Source organism: Sander vitreus, unplaced genomic scaffold (assembly GCF_031162955.1).
Source record: "Sander vitreus isolate 19-12246 unplaced genomic scaffold, sanVit1 ctg728_0, whole genome shotgun sequence".
NCBI classification, from domain to species: Eukaryota; Metazoa; Chordata; class Actinopteri; order Perciformes; family Percidae; genus Sander; species Sander vitreus.
In genome coordinates this window covers 1-11,510 of record NW_027595815.1, presented here as the reverse complement: position 1 = coordinate 11,510, position 11,510 = coordinate 1, and the positions used below count along the sequence as shown (strand labels likewise).

Genomic DNA, 11,510 nt, shown 5'->3' with positions numbered 1-11,510 from the left:
GTTCGAAGATGAATGTAGTTGAACTACCAGAGAGCTACTGCAAAATGTATAGGTGCACTACTAGTGTGATTACATGTAGTTGAGTACTCCTCAACCCCAAACTGCGTCTTCAACAGTTTTGAGAACCTCTGGGGTTCATCGCCTTTAAATAGCTTGTTTTTACTTGGTACACTCGCTTACGGCCATAACACCCTGAACACGCCCGATCTCGTCTGATCTCGGAAGCTAAGCAGGGTCGGGCCGGGTCAGTACTTGGATGGGAGACCGCTCTGGGAATACCCGGTGCTGTGCTTTTTCTTTCCGTCAGCAGAGGAGCTAGTAATGGTCATCGAAGCAAAGCAAACACTGTCTTCATTTTCTGAGCTCACTAGATGCCACTTTCTGTTCAACAAAGGGTTGAAAACACACTGAATTGCCACTCTTTTAACCCTTTTCTTTGAACAGAGATTGCCATCTAGTGAGCTTAGAAAATAAAGACAGTGGTTTGCAAAGCTTCATTTCACTATCGCCAGAGGGCGCTACTCCTCCTTTGCTGGAGACAGAGCTGACAAGGAAACTGTACGGAGGATGCAACTTTTTTTTGGAAGCAACATCTTAATTAAAACTAAAATAAACAACCTCACAGTGTTCAACAATTCAAGTAGGAGTTCATGCACTTTGACCATGAATTCTTGTTCTTGTTCTTCAAGATTGTGCCGATCTGGATAGTTTTGAAATCAAAGATATCTACATTTTGGATCATGCAAATTTACGGAAGACGACAAGTCACTCAAGTCTGAGTAAAGGTAAAGTTCAAAAGAATTGAGAAATAATTACAGTAATGAAAAAAATAAACATGGAAATACATACATGTAAGAATACATATAGCAACAGGCTAAAATGAATGAATAAATATGGAACAAAACAAATGAAAGAATGCTTAAAAATACAGCAGTGTTAATTACAGTACCGAAAAAGAGAGCAAAAAAGCAATTCAACTTGTTGGTTCGAAGATGAATGTAGTTGAACTACCAGAGAGCTACTGCAAAATGTATAGGTGCACTACTAGTGTGATTACATGTAGTTGAGTACTCCTCAACCCCAAACTGCGTCTTCAACAGTTTTGAGAACCTCTGGGGTTCATCGCCTTTAAATAGCTTGTTTTCACTTGGTACACTCGCTTACGGCCATACCACTCCTGAACACGCCCGATCTCGTCCGATCTCGGAAGCTAAGCAGGGTCGGGCCGGGTCAGTACTTGGATGGGAGACCGCCTGGGAATACCCGGTGCTGTAAGCTTTTTCTTTCCGTCAGCAGAGGGCGTTAGTAATGGTCAAATGAAGCAGCAAAACACTGTCTTCATTTTCTGAGCTCACTAGATGCCACTTTCTGTTCAACAAAGGGTTGAAAAACACACTGAATTGCCATTCCTTTAACCCTTTTCTTTGAACAGAGATTGCCATCTAGTGAGCTTAGAAAATAAAGACAGTGGTTTGCAAAGCTTCATTTCACCATCGCCAGAGGGCGCTACTCCTCCTTTGCTGGAGACAGAGCTGACAAGGAAACTGTACGGAGGATGCAACTTTTTTTTGGGAAGCAACATCTTTAATTAAAACTAAAAATAAACAACCTCACAGTGTTCAACAATTCAAGTAGGAGTTCATGCACTTTGACCATGAATTCTTTGTTCTTGTTCTTCAAGATTGTGCCGATCTGGATAGTTTTGAAATCAAAGATATCTACATTTTGGATCATGCAAATTTACTGAAGATCTACAAGTCACTCAAGTCTGAGTAAAGGTAAAGTTCAAAAGAATTGAGAAATAATTACAGTAATGAAAAAAATAAACATGGAAATACATACATGTAAGAATACATATAGCAACAGGCTAAATGAATGAATAAATATGGAACAAAAACAAATGAAAGAATGCTTAAAAATACAGCAGTGTTAATTACAGTACCGAAAAAAAAGAGAGCAAAAAAGCAATTCAACTTGTTGGTTCGAAGATGAATGTAGTTGAACTACCAGAGAGCTACTGCAAAATGTATAGGTGCACTACTAGTGTGATTACATGTAGTTGAGTACTCCTCAACCCCAAACTGCGTCTTTCAACAGTTTTGAGAACCTCTGGGGTTCATCGTCTTTAAATAGCTTGTTTTCACTTCTGGTACACTCGCCACGGCCATACTCACCCTGAACACGCCCGATCTCGTCCGATCTCGGAAGCTAAGCAGGGTCGGGCCGGGTCAGTACTTGGATGGGAGACCGCCTGGGAATACCCGGTGCTGTAAGCTTTTTCTTTTCCGTCAGCAGAGGGCGCTAGTAATGGTCAAATGAAGCAAAGCAAAACACTGTCTTCATTTTCTGAGCTCACTAGATGCCACTTTCTGTTCAACAAAGGGTTGAAAACACACTGAATTGCCATTCCTTTAACCCTTTTCTTTGAACAGAGATTGCCATCTAGTGAGCTTAGAAAATAAAGACAGTGGTTTGCAAAGCTTCATTTCACCATCGCCAGAGGGCGCTACTCCTCCTTTGCTGGAGACAGAGCTGACAAGGAAACTGTACGGAGGATGCAACTGGAAGCAACATCTTTAATTAAAACTAAAATAAACAACCTCACAGTGTTCAACAATTCAAGTAGGAGTTCATGCACTTTGACCATGAATTCTTTTGTTCTTGTTCTTCAAGATTGTGCCGATCTGGATAGTTTTGAAATCAAAGATATCTACATTTTGGATCATGCAAATTTACGGAAGATCGACAAGTCACTCAAGTCTGAGTAAAGGTAAAGTTCAAAAGAATTGAGAAATAATTACAGTAATGAAAAATAAACATGGAAATACATACATGTAAGAATACATATAGCAACAGGCTAAATGAATGAATAAATATGGAACAAAACAAATGAAAGAATGCTTAAAAATACAGCAGTGTTAATTACAGTACCGAAAAAAAAGAGAGCAAAAAAGCAATTCAACTTGTTGGTTCGATGATGAATGTAGTTGAACTACCAGAGAGCTACTGCAAAATGTATAGGTGCACTACTAGTGTGATTACATGTAGTTGAGTACTCCTCAACCCCCAAACTGCGTCTTCAACAGTTTTGAGAACCTCTGGGGTTCATCGTCTTTAAATAGCTTGTTTTCACTTGGTACACTCGCTTACGGCCATACCACCCTGAACACGCCCGATCTCGTCCGATCTCGGAAGCTAAGCAGGGTCGGGCCGGGTCAGTACTTGGATGGGAGACCGCCTGGGAATACCCGGTGCTGTAAGCTTTTCTTTTCCGTCAGCAGAGGGCGCTAGTAATGGTCAAATGAAGCAAAGCAAAACACTGTCTTCATTTTTCTGAGCTCACTAGATGCCACTTTCTGTTCAACAAAGGGTTGAAAACACACTGAATTGCCATTCCTTTAACCCTTTTCTTTGAACAGAGATTGCCATCTAGTGAGCTTAGAAAATAAAGACAGTGGTTTGCAAAGCTTCATTTCACTATCGCCAGAGGGCGCTACTCCTCCTTTGCTGGAGACAGAGCTGACAAGGAAACTGTACGGAGGATGCAACTTTTTTTTTGGAAGCAACATCTTTAATTAAAACTAAAATAAACAACCTCACAGTGTTCAACAATTCAAGTAGGAGTTCATGCACTTTGACCATGAATTCTTTGTTCTTGTTCTTCAAGATTGTGCCGATCTGGATAGTTTTGAAATCAAAGATATCTACATTTTGGATCATGCAAATTTACGGAAGATCGACAAGTCACTCAAGTCTGAGTAAAGGTAAAGTTCAAAAGAATTGAGAAATAATTACAGTAATGAAAAAAATAAACATGGAAATACATACATGTAAGAATACATATAGCAACAGGCTAAATGAATGAATAAATATGGAACAAAACAAATGAAAGAATGCTTAAAAAATACAGCAGTGTTAATTACAGTACCGAAAAAAAGAGAGCAAAAAAAGCAATTCAACTTGTTGGTTCGAAGATGAATGTAGTTGAACTACCAGAGAGCTACTGCAAAATGTATAGGTGCACTACTAGTGTGATTACATGTAGTTGAGTACTCTCAACCCCAAACTGCGTCTTCAACAGTTTTGAGAACCTCTGGGGTTCATCGCCTTTAAATAGCTTGTTTTCACTTGGTACACTCGCTTACGGCCATACCACTCCTGAACACGCCCGATCTCGTCCGATCTCGGAAGCTAAGCAGGGTCGGGCCGGGTCAGTACTTGGATGGGAGACCGCCTGGGAATACCCGGTGCTGTAAGCTTTTTCTTTTCCGTCAGCAGAGGGCGCTAGTAATGGTCAAATGAAGCAAAGCAAAACACTGTCTTCATTTTCTGAGCTCACTAGATGCCACTTTCTGTTCAACAAAGGGTTGAAAACACACTGAATTGCCATTCCTTTAACCCTTTTCTTTGAACAGAGATTGCCATCTAGTGAGCTTAGAAAATAAAGACAGTGGTTTGCAAAGCTTCATTTCACCATCGCCAGAGGGCGCTACTCCTCCTTTGCTGGAGACAGAGCTGACAAGGAAACTGTACGGAGGATGCAACTTTTTTTTGGAAGCAACATCTTTAATTAAAACTAAAATAAACAACCTCACAGTGTTCAACAATTCAAGTAGGAGTTCATGCACTTTGACCATGAATTCTTTGTTCTTGTTCTTCAAGATTGTGCCGATCTGGATAGTTTTGAAATCAAAGATATCTACATTTTGGATCATGCAAATTTACGGAAGACTACAAGTCACTCAAGTCTGAGTAAAGGTAAAGTTCAAAAGAATTGAGAAATAATTACAGTAATGAAAAAAATAAACATGGAAATACATACATGTAAGAATACATATAGCAACAGGCTAAATGAATGAATAAATATGGAACAAAAACAAATGAAAGAATGCTTAAAAATACAGCAGTGTTAAATACAGTACCGAAAAAAAGAGAGCAAAAAAGCAATTCAACTTGTTGGTTCGAAGATGAATGTAGTTGAACTACCAGAGAGCTACTGCAAAATGTATAGGTGCACTACTAGTGTGATTACATGTAGTTGAGTACTCTCAACCCCCAAACTGCGCTCTTCAACAGTTTTGAGAACCTCTGGGGTTCATCGTCTTTAAATAGCTTGTTTTCACTTGGTACACTCGCTTACGGCCATACCACCCTGAACACGCCCGATCTCGTCAGATCTCGGAAGCTAAGCAGGGTCGGGCCGGGTCAGTACTTGGATGGGAGACCGCCTGGGAATACCTGGTGCTGTAAGCTTTTCTTTTCCGTCAGCAGAGGGCGCTAGTAATGGTCAATGAAGCAAAGCAAACACTGTCTTCATTTTTCTGAGCTCACTAGATGCCACTTTCTGTTCAACAAAGGGTTGAAACACACTGAATTGCCATTCCTTTAACCCTTTTCTTTTGAACAGAGATTGCCATCTAGTGAGCTTAGAAAATAAAGACAGTGGTTTGCAAAGCTTCATTTCACCATCGCCAGAGGGCGCTACTCCTCCTTTGCTGGAGACAGAGCTGACAAGGAAACTGTACTGGAGGATGCAACTTTTTTTTTGGAAGCAACATCTTTAATTAAAACTAAAATAAACAACCTCACAGTGTTCAACAATTCAAGTAGGAGTTCATGCACTTTGACCATGAATTCTTTGTTCTTGTTCTTCAAGATTGTGCCGATCTGATAGTTTTGAAATCAAAGATATCTACATTTTTGATCATGCAAATTTTACGGAAGATCTGACAAGTCACTCAAGTCTGAGTAAAGGTAAAGTTCAAAAGAATTGAGAAATAATTACAGTAATGAAAAAATAAACATGGAAATACATACATGTAAGAATACATATAGCAACAGGCTAAATGAATGAATAAATATGGAACAAAACAAATGAAAGAACGCTTAAAAATACAGCAGTGTTAATTACAGTACCGAAAAAGAGAGCAAAAAAGCAATTCAACTTGTTGGTTCGAAGATGAATGTAGTTGAACTACCAGAGAGCTACTGCAAAATGTATAGGTGCGCTACTAGTGTGATTACATGTAGTTGAGTACTCCTCAACCCCAAACTGCGTCTTCAACAGTTTTGAGAACCTCTGGGGTTCATCGTCTTTAAATAGCTTGTTTTTACTTGGTACACTTGCTTACGGCCATACCACCCTGAACACGCCCGATCTCGTCCGATCTCGGAAGCTAAGCATGGTCGGGCCGTGTCAGTACTTGGATGGGAGACCGCCTGGGAATACCCGGTGCTGTGCTTTTTCTTTCCGTCAGCAGAGGGAGCTAGTATGGTCAATGAAGTGTTAAAACACTGTCTTCATTTTTCTGAGCTACTAGATGCCACTTTCTGTTCAACAAAGGGTTGAAAACACACTGAATTGCCATTCCTTTAACCCTTTTCTTTGAACAGAGATTGCCATCTAGTGAGCTTAGAAAATAAAGACAGTGGTTTGCAAAGCTTCATTTCACCATCGCCAGAGGGCGCTACTCCTCCTTGCTGGAGACAGAGCTGACAAGGAAACTGTAATGAGGATGCAACTGGAAGCAACATCTTTAATTAAAACTAAAATAAACAACCTCACAGTGTTCAACACCCAAGTAGGAGTTCATGACTTTTGACCATGAATTCTTTTGGTTCTTTGTTCTCTTCAAAGATTGATGCCAAAGAAGCCGATCTGCTTTTGAAATCAAAGATATCTACATTTTGGATCATGCAAATTTACGGAAGATCGAGCCAAGTCACTCAAGTCTGAGTAAAGGTAAAGTTCAAAGAGCTGGAGAAATAATTACAGTAATGAAAAAAATAAACATGGAAATACATACATGTAAGAATCACATATAGCAACAGGCTAAATGAATGAATAAATATGGAACAAAACAAATGAAAGAATGCTTAAAATACAGCAGTGTTAATTACAGTACCGAAAAAAAGAGAGCAAAAAAAGCAATTCAACTTGTTGTTTCGAAGATGAATGTAGTTGAACTACCAGAGAGCTACTGCAAATGTATAGGTGCGCACACTATGTGATTACATGTAGTTGAGTACTCCTCATCCCCAAACTGCGTTTTCAACAGTTTTGAGAACCTCTGTTCATCGTCTTTAAATAGCTTGTTTTTACTTGGCACACTTGCTTACGGCCATACCACCTCTGAACACGCCCGATCTCGTCCGATCTCGGAAGCTAGCAGGGTCGGGCCGGGTCAGTACTTGGATGGGAGACCGCCTGGGAATACCCGGTGCTGTGTTTTTTCTTTCTGTCAGCAGAGGGTGCTAGTAATGGTCAAATGAAGCCAAAGCAAAACACTGTCTTCATTTTCTGAGCTCATCAGGATGCCACTTTCTGCTCAACAAACGCGAAAACACGACTAGAATTGCCATTCCATTAACTCCTTTCTGAAACAGAGATTGCCATCTAGTGAGCTCTAGAAAATAAAGACAGTGGTTTGCAAAGCTTCATTTCACTATCGCTAGAGGGCGCTACTCCTCCTTTGCTGGAGACAGAGCTGACAAGGAAACTGTACGGAGGATGCAACTTTTTTTGGAAGCAACATCTTAATTAAAACTAAAATAAACAACCTCACAGTGTTCAACAATTCAAGTAGGAGTTCATGCACCTTTGACCATGAATTCTTTTGTTCTTGTTCTTCAAGATTGTGCCGATCTGACAGTTTTGAAATCAAAGATATCTACATTTTTGATCATGCAAATTTACGGAAGATCGACAAGTCACCCAAGTCTGAGTAAAGGTAAAGTTCAAAAGAATTGAGAAATAATTACAGTAATGAAAAAATAAACATGGAAATACATACATGTAAGAATACATATAGCAACAGGCTAAATGAATGAATAAATATGGAACAAAACAATGAAAGAATGCTTAAAAATACAGCAGTGTTAATTACAGTACCGAAAAAGAGTGAGCAGCCAAATTCAACTTGTTGGTTCGAAGATGAATGTAGTTGAACTACCAGAGAGCTACTGCAAATGGCAGGTGCACTACTAGTGTGATTACATGCAGCTGAGTACCCTCAACCAAAACATGCTTCAACAGTTTTGAGAACCTCTGGGGTCATCGCCTTTAAATAGCTTGTTTTTCAGTTGGTACACATTTGCGATCATACCACTCCTGAACACGCCCGATCTCGCCTGGATCTCGAAGCAAGCAGGGTCGGGCCGGGTCAGTACTTGGATGGGAGACCGCCTGGGAATACCCGTGCTGTAAGCTTTTCTTTCCGTCAGCAGAGGGGAGCTAGTGATGATCAAATGAAGTCAAGCAAAACACTGTCTTCATTTTTTCGAGCTCACTAGATGCCACTTTCTGTTCAACAAAGGGTTGAAAACACACTGAATTGCCATTCCTTTAACCCTTTTTGAACAGATTGCCATCTAGTGAGTCTAGAAAATAAAGACAGTGGTTTGCAAAGCTTCATTTCACCATCGCCAGAGGGCGCACTCCTTTGCTGGGAGACAGAGCTGACAAGGAAAACTGCAATGGAGGATGCAACATGGAAGCAACATCTTTAATTAAAACTAAAATAAACAACCTCACAGTGTTCAACAATTCAAGTAGGAGTTCATGCACTTTGACCATGAATTCTTTGTTCTTGTTCTTCAAGATTGTGCCGATCTGATAGTTTTGAAAATCAAAGATATCTACATTTTGGATCATGCAAATTTACGAAGACTACAAGTCACTCAAGTCTGAGTAAAGGTAAAGTTCAAAAGAATTGAGAAATAATTACAGTAATGAAAAATAAACATGGAAATACATACATGTAAGAATACATATAGCAGACAGGCTAAATGAATGAATAAATATGGAACAAAACAAATGAAAGAATGCTTAAAAAATACAGCAGTGTTAATTACAGTACCGAAAAAAGAGAGACAAAAAGCAATTCAACTTGTTGTTTCGAAGATGAATGTGAAGAACTACCAGAGAGCTACTGCAAAATGTATAGGTGCGCCACTAGTGTGATTACATGTAGTTGAGTACTCCTCAACCCCAAAACTGCGTCTTCTCAACAGTTTTGAGAACCTCTGGGGTTCATCGCCTTAAATAGCTTGTTTTTACTTGGTACACTTCGCTTACGGCCATACCACTCCTGAACACGCCCGATCTCGTCCGATCCGAAGCCAGGGTCGGGCCGGGTCAGTACTTGGATGGGGAGACCGCCTGGGAATACCCGGTGCTGTAAGCTTTTCTTTTCCGTCAGCAGAGTGCTAGTACGGTCAAATGAATCAGCAAAACACTGTCTTCATTTGTGAGCTCACTAGATGCCACTTTCTGTTCAACAAAGGGTTGAAAAACACACTGAATTGCCATTCCTTTAACCCTTTCTTTTGAACAGAGATTGCCATCTAGTGAGCTTAGAAAATAAAGACAGTGGTTTGCAAAGCTTCATTTCAATTATCGCCAGAGGGCGCTACTCCTCCTTTGCTGGAGACAGAGCTGACAAGGAAACTGTACGGAGGATGCAACTTTTTTTTGAAGCAACATCTTTAATTAAAACTAAAATAAACAACCTCACAGTGTTCAACAATTCAAGTAGGAGTTCATGCACTTTGACCATGAATTCTTTGTTCTGTTCTTCAAGATTGTGCCGATCTGGATAGTTTTGAAATCAAAGATATCTACATTTTGGATCATGCAAATTTACGGAAGACGACAAGTCACTCAAGTCTGAGTAAAGGTAAAGTTCAAAAGAATTGAGAAATAATTACAGTAATGAAAAAATAAACATGGAAATACATACATGTAAGAATACATATAGCAACAGGCTAAATGAATGAATAAATATGGAACAAAAACAAATGAAAGAATGCTTAAAAAATACAGCAGTGTTAATTACAGTACCGAAAAAAGAGAGCAAAAAAGCAATTCAACTTGTTGTTTCGAAGATGAATGTAGTTGAACTACCAGAGAGCTACTGCAAAATGTATAGGTGCACTACTAGTGTGATTACATGTAGTTGAGTACTCAACCCCAAACTGCGTCTTTCACAGTCTTTGAGAACCTCTGGGGTCTCACCGCCTTTAAATAGCTTGTTTTTACTTTGCAGTACACTTGCTTACGGCCATACCACATCCTGAACACGCCCGATCTCTGTCCGATCTCGGAAGTTAAGCATGGTCGGGCCGGTCAGTACTTGGATGGGAGACCGCCTGGGAATACCCGGTGCTGTAAGCTTTTCTTTTCCGTCAGCAGAGGGCGCTAGTAATGGTCAAATGAAGCAAAGCAAACACTGTCTTCATTTTCTGAGCTCACTAGATGCCACTTTCTGTTCAACAAAGGGTTGAAAAACACACTGAATTGCCATTCCTTTAACCCTTTTCTTTGAACAGAGATTGCCATCTAGTGAGCTTGAAAATAAAGACAGTGGTTTGCAAAGCTTTCATTTCACCATCGCTCAGAGGGCGCTACTCCTTTGCTGGAGACAGAGCTGACAAGGAAACTGAAATGGAGGATGCAACTTTTTTTGGAAGCAACATCTTTAAATTAAAACTAAAATAAACAACCTCACAGTGTTCAACAATTCAAGTAGGAGTTCTCATGACATTTTGACCATGTGAATTCTTTCGTTCTTGCTCTTCAAGATTGTACGATCTGGATAGTTTTTGAAATCAAAGATATCTACATTTTGGATCATGCAAATTTACTGGAAGACGACAAGTCACTCAAGTCTGAGTAAAGGTAAAGTTCAAAAGAATTGAGAAATAATTACAGTAATGAAAAAATAAACATGGAAATACATACATGTAAGAATACATATAGCAACAGGCTAAATGAATGAATAAATATGGAACAAAACAAATGAAAGAATGCTTAAAAATACAGCAGTGTTAATTACAGTACCGAAAAAAAGAGAGCAAAAAAGCAATTCAACTTGTTGGTTCGAAGATGAATGTAGTTGAACTACCAGAGAGCTACTGCAAAATGTATAGGTGCACTACTAGTGTGATTACATGTAGTTGAGTACTCTCAACCCCAAACTAGCGCTTTCAACAGTTTTGAGAACCTCTGGGGTTCATCGTCTTTAAATAGCTTGTTTTCACTTTGGTACACTCGCTATGCGCCACTACCACTCCTGAACACGCCTCGATCTCAGTCTGATCTCGAAGCTAAGCAGGGTCGGGCCGGGTTTCAGTACTTGGATGGGAGACCGCCTGGGAATACCCGGTGCTAAGCTTTTCTTTTCCGTCAGCAGAGGGAGCATGGTAATGGTCAAATGAAGCAGCAAAACACTGTCTTCATTTTCTGAGCTCACTAGATGCCACTTTCTGTTCAACAAAGGGCTGAAAACACACTGAATTGCCATTCCTTTAACCCTTTCTTTTGAACAGAGATTGCCATCTCAGTGAGAGCTTAGAAAATAAAGACAGTGGTTTGCAAAGCTTCATTTCACCATCGCCAGAGGGCGCTACTCCTCCTTTGCTGGAGACAGAGCTGACAAGGAAACTGTACTGGAGGATGCAACTTTTTTGGAAGCAACATCTTTAATTAAAACTAAAATAAACAACCTCAC

At 39.9% G+C, this 11,510-nt stretch overlaps 4 non-coding genes and 5 pseudogenes across 4 annotated transcripts; all 9 read left to right on the top strand.

Moving 5' to 3' along the window:
* Positions 1-174: 174 nt before the first annotated feature.
* On the top strand, positions 175-294 carry LOC144514872 (5S ribosomal RNA; annotated as a pseudogene).
* Positions 295-1,158: 864 nt separating this feature from the next.
* On the top strand, positions 1,159-1,278 carry LOC144514877 (5S ribosomal RNA). Its single transcript, XR_013501608.1, has one exon. It is a non-coding gene; the product is annotated as a 5S ribosomal RNA (ribosomal RNA).
* Positions 1,279-2,157: 879 nt separating this feature from the next.
* On the top strand, positions 2,158-2,276 carry LOC144514870 (5S ribosomal RNA; annotated as a pseudogene).
* An 868-nt stretch (positions 2,277-3,144) lies between these two features.
* LOC144514875 (5S ribosomal RNA) lies at positions 3,145-3,263 on the top strand. The gene has a single exon (XR_013501606.1). It is a non-coding gene; the product is annotated as a 5S ribosomal RNA (ribosomal RNA).
* Positions 3,264-4,139: 876 nt separating this feature from the next.
* On the top strand, positions 4,140-4,259 carry LOC144514876 (5S ribosomal RNA). The gene has a single exon (XR_013501607.1). It is a non-coding gene; the product is annotated as a 5S ribosomal RNA (ribosomal RNA).
* An 875-nt stretch (positions 4,260-5,134) lies between these two features.
* Positions 5,135-5,253, top strand: LOC144514869 (5S ribosomal RNA). The gene has a single exon (XR_013501605.1). It is a non-coding gene; the product is annotated as a 5S ribosomal RNA (ribosomal RNA).
* An 872-nt stretch (positions 5,254-6,125) lies between these two features.
* Positions 6,126-6,244, top strand: LOC144514878 (5S ribosomal RNA; annotated as a pseudogene).
* Positions 6,245-7,113: 869 nt separating this feature from the next.
* Positions 7,114-7,232, top strand: LOC144514874 (5S ribosomal RNA; annotated as a pseudogene).
* A 2,821-nt stretch (positions 7,233-10,053) lies between these two features.
* LOC144514871 (5S ribosomal RNA) lies at positions 10,054-10,174 on the top strand (annotated as a pseudogene).
* The last annotated feature ends 1,336 nt before the right edge of the window (positions 10,175-11,510 follow it).